At 48.2% G+C, this 5059-nt stretch overlaps 1 long non-coding RNA gene across 2 annotated transcripts in view; it reads right to left on the bottom strand.

The window, feature by feature from the left end:
* Positions 1-2887: 2887 nt before the first annotated feature.
* The window catches only part of LOC114005662 (uncharacterized), a 35725-nt gene continuing 33553 nt past the window's right edge, over positions 2888-5059 (bottom strand). For both annotated transcript variants that reach the window (XR_003547503.1, XR_003547502.1), the window contains exon 3: positions 2888-3153. This is a non-coding gene — a long non-coding RNA (uncharacterized LOC114005662). The remainder of the gene's footprint in view (positions 3154-5059) is intronic.

Genomic DNA, 5059 nt, shown 5'->3' with positions numbered 1-5059 from the left:
CGGGAAGGTGGACCTGGGTCTGCCCCATGCCAGCCCCACCCCTTGGGGGAGGTCCAGGCCATCCACTCGCTCTTCCCCCATTCTGCTCAGTGCTTGATTCCAACTGCACTGCAGTGAGTGGGGACGGGACACAGGTGCATCTCCGTGCACTGTCCTCGCCCAAGCAAATGCCACCACACATCGACACAACGGCCTGATGTCTCAGAGGCGGAAACGTACTCTCAGACGTGAGACATGTTCGAAGAAGAGATGTGGGAGGATCCCCCATGACCCACAGTCATGGTTCTGCTCAGTTGGTGAGTGTGGGCCCCCAAAATCACATGCCGCATGGTTCCATTTGGAATATCCCAGATAGGAAGGTGTCTTGTGAAGAGGGAAGTTAAAAACAAAGGAAAATAATGGATGCCAAATTGGTGGAGGGATTTGCCCAGCACATCCCAGGGGCCTCCTGGTTATCACACCCCCGGCAGTCCTCTGGGGCGTGTACATTGGCCTGGTCTGCTCATCTCTCTCGGCCTTTCCCACTCACTGGTTGCCTCCTATTGCTCTGGGCTTCTCCAGGTCCCCGGTTGTTTACTTCAGCCCATTCTCTCTGGACTAGACGCACCAGCAAGAAGTCCCCCGGCTTTCCTCTCCTTCGCAGGCAGCTCCCCCTGGGGCAGCCCCAGCCCTGTGTCCTATGGGTCTGTATTCTGGAAACTCTAGTTATTCTCTGGGCCCAAAGTCACTTGCATTTTCCTAGATCTGGGACTGTGTTTTTACCATCCTTTCTGCCCCAGATGTCCATCATCCCACCTAGTGAATCCCCACGCCTCTCATCTATAGGACACCATTGCTTAGATGTCCCAGATCCACCTCGGCCTCCCTACAACCCACAGGACAGAACTGATTTCCACGGCGCTTGACGTAGGGTGGTGCTACAGCATGAAGGTGCGCGTCCCTCCAAAACGTGTATGCTGACTTCTAGTCTCCAGTGTGTTGGTTTTCAGAGGGAGGGTCTTTGGGAGGTGATCAGGACAGGAGGGCAGAGCCCTTGCGAATGAGATTACCTCCCTCATAAAAGAGGCTTGCAGGAACTTGTCTGTCCCTTCCGCCATGTGAGGACAGACACGAAAGGTGCCATCTATGAGGAGTAAGTTTTCACCACACATGGAATCTGCTGAGGCCCTGATCCTGACCTTCCTGCCTCCAGGAGAGCAATAAATGTCTCCTGTTTACAAATGACCCCGTATAAGGAATTTTGTTACAGCAGCCCGAGGGTACGAAGATAGATGGGTAAGAATAATTCAGAGAAACTGAATTATTCACAGTAAGTAATGTGTGTATTAGAAATACACCTGGTGAGGGACCAGCAGAGGGCATAATGGCCACATTGCTGGACTCCCATGCAGTCGACTGCGGTTCGAGTCCTGGACCCAGTGGCTTAAACTCATGCCAGGCATATGTGCGTATGTGCCCAAGATCCTGAGAGGAGAATGGAGGAGAAGGGATTGTGGCATGGCCATCCCCCCGGGGGGTGATTTCTCACTTTCTGTCTCTCTGTCTCTCCACCCAGCACATGTGTCCTATAGCAAAAACCTCTAAAAACAAAAAAAAAAATAAGAAGGAAAGAAAGAAAGAAATATACCTGGTGAGGAGACCTGTGATCATCCACGTTCAACCGCCATCCCCTCTGGAGGTGATTTCTTGCTTTCTTGCTTTCTGTCTCTCTGTCTCTCCACCCAGCACATGTGTCCTATAGCAAAACTCTTTCTTAAAACAAACAAACAAACAAAAACCCCTATTGGTTTGTCAGGAAAGTCATGACTTATTTTTCTGATTTTCTATGCAAAATGTGTCATGAATTTTCCAACCATCCAATATTACGGTAAGTAAATGCAGTTACAAAAGATCACGTACTATATGATTCCATTTACATGGAATGTCCCAAATAGGTAAACCTATAGAGACTGAGAGCAATTAGTGATTTCCTGGGTTGGGGTTTCCGGGGGGAAGTGAAGAGTGAGTACTAATGACTGTGGGGTGGGGGCTCCTTTTGGGGGTGATAAAATGTTTAGAAATTGATTGTGGCGATGGTTATATAACCCCGCCGTATACTGAAAAGCAATGAATTAAATACTTTAAATGAGGGGATTGTATGGTATGTGAATGACACCTCAATACAATTGCTAGTCTTTTTTAAAAGGGTTGTGGGGTCAGCCGGTGGTGTGGTCGTTAAGGCAGCTAGATGCCATGTGGTCAACTGCACAGTTCAAGTTCCAGACCCAGCAGCTTCAAACACACGCCAAGCGCATGCGTGTGTGTGCCCAAAATCCTGAGAGGAGAATGGAGGAGAAGGGACTGTGGTGTGGCCTTCATTCTCAGTTTACTCTCTCCGCCTCTCTTCGGCAAGTGCACACACCCTATAGCAAAACTGGACCAAAAAAAAAGGTTACTAAACTGGACCTCAGAGTAACAACAGGTTGTAAAATCACATCCTAGCAAGCAAAGCTGAAGGAAATGGGAGGAAGACAGTCACCAGGGAAGAAGTCATTTTTCAAACAGTTGAAGGACTGTGAGAGGAAAGTGGATTTAGACACCCTGTGCAGCCCCAAGGCAGCGTCTCTCCTCTGGACTGTTCACTTCATCCCGCTCAAGCCGTCCAGTAACTCTCCACACTCCTCAGCTCCCAGCTTAACCAGCACCTCCCAGGGCTGCCTCCCGACGCCTCAGGCCCTCATCGTCGTCGTACCCGCTCACTGCACCATGCTCCTTGCATTTCCGTTTGTAATGACATATTTATTTCATTTTTGGTTGACAGGCTGCAAACCTCCCTAAATTACCAGCCCCGTGAAGGCACTCCATTGGCTTTCATTCCCCATTTCTCCTCAGAACATACTACGGCATCTGGAATGAAAGCAGTGTTTAATAAGTATTCATTGAACAAACATGAGTGTCAGAAACTACAAGCAGACGAGCGAGGAAAGAACCTTCTGAGAGCCCGGCTGCCTGCAGACGCAGTGGGCTGCCCTGCGTGCTGCTGCGGTGTCTGCACTGCAGCCATCCAAGCACACGGGGGACGGCGGTGTCACGGGGCCCGGTAAAGCAACAAACAGATGGTCAAATGGGATTGCTTTCACAGCTCACGAACGGTTCATGTGCACGGGGAAAATCCTAGGAAGCAGATAAGAAAAGTAATTAAATCAAATCCCCCCGTAATCGCTCCACTGTGTGATCACCACAGTGAACCCAGTACCTCCTTCTGGAGTTTAGTTATGCAGCATTTCATTATATGGACAAACGCTTTAATTAATGAGGGATTATGTGACTCTCTGTACATTAGCTACCTGTAATCATAGCTCACATTCATTGGACGCCTGCGTTGGGCCCGGCACTTTCCTACCCACTTGATATGATTTGATTCTCCTAAAACCCAGTGAGGTGGGTACTTGATACTATCCACATTTCATATTAGAGATGAATTAGTAAAACCCAGATAGTTCAGGCCTAAGAGGAACCTGAATTAAATGAGATATATGAAACCACAAGCATGATTTATAAGACTCCTTTTTGTGACCCGCCTGCCTCTGGGGTGAGTGAAGGCCCTCGGAGCGCTTGCGAGGAGCTGCAGAATCTCACTCTGAGTGGAGTGGGCAGTAGAACTGGGTTTATCTGTGGACACAAGAAGCGCAGCTTGGGCTACTAAGTGGCAGGGCGAGATCTAGGTCCAAGCAACCTGACTCCAGAACCCAGCAGGGTTTCCACAGATGAATGATTTAATGAATGAATTATACTCGACTGCCCACACCAGAGGGAAAAACTTTCTGTTAGCCAGTCGGCTGGTTGCTTTCTTAAGAAAGCCAAAGCTCAGGGCCAGACGTTAGCGTGGTGATTAAGGCACTGGACTCCTACATGGTTGCCTACGATTCGAGTGTCCTGGACCTAGAGACTTGCTTTCTCTTTCTTTCCCTCTCTCTCTAGTGAGCACATATGCCTTATAGCAAATTAAAAAATAATAATAAATAAAATTAAAATAAATAATTTTTTTTTGAGAGAGAGATTTTTGCTATAGGGTATGTGTGCTCACCAGAGAGACAAAATGATAGAAAACAAGAAATCACCCCACACCGCAATCTCTTCTCCATTTTCCTTTTGGGATTTTGGGCAGGCACGCACATGTGCCCAGTGTGAGTTTTAAGCAGCTGGGTCCAGAACTTGAACCACAGTCAACTACGTGGGAGTGCAACAACTGGTCTCAAAATAAAAAATTCTTTTTTAAAAATTATTTTATTTTATTTTATTTATTTGTTCATTTGGGTTTTTTTGTTTGTTTGTTTGTTTGTTTTTTGAGAGGTTTTTGCTATAGGGGCGTGCACTCGCCAGACATAGAGAGACATAGAGACTGAAAGCGAGAAGTCACTCCCCAGGGAGGATGGTCATGCCGCAATCCTTTCTCCTCCATTCTCCTCTCGGGATCTTGGGCACGCACGCACATGTGCCCGGCGTGAGTTTTAAGCCACCGAGTCCAGGACACGAAACACAGTCGACTATGTGGGAGTCCAGTGACATAGCCATTACGCTAACTGTTGGTTCCCTCGTTCATTTGTTTTAATTTGACCAAAGAGAGGCACAAGGAGAGAGAGAGAGAGGGACAGTGAGAAAGCAAGCCACCAGGTCCAGGATTCAAACCATGGTCAGCCATGTGGGAGTGTCCAGAGCCTTAACCACTACGCCACCTGCTGGTTCCCCCTCAAAATAAATAATTATTAAAAAAAAAAAAAGACAAATCTCATGTCACTTGTATGTTCACCTGTCACAATATCCTACAGCTAAAAATGAGGACATTTAAACAGCATAAAGAAACTTTCTTTGGCTTTAACTCCTCCCAATTATTAGAAATGTCTTCAAGACAGAGCCTTAGACACCGCCTAGAAGAAGACTCGCCCTAGTCTCCCAGTGCCCAGGCTTCGGTCACCCACAGAGCCCTCCCCTGGGCACCGCCCTGCTGGCAGCCACTTCGGCTGTTCGCCTCCCCTCCTTGCTGAAGCCAATGGGCCCCCCCGCCGCCGTGGGGCCGCCC

This window comes from Tupaia chinensis, unplaced genomic scaffold, assembly GCF_000334495.1.
Source record: "Tupaia chinensis unplaced genomic scaffold, TupChi_1.0 Scaffold000069_1, whole genome shotgun sequence".
Classification (NCBI taxonomy): domain Eukaryota; kingdom Metazoa; phylum Chordata; class Mammalia; order Scandentia; family Tupaiidae; genus Tupaia; species Tupaia belangeri.
Note: the sequence above shows the minus strand (reverse complement) of the source record. Positions and strands in the feature narration are given on the sequence as shown.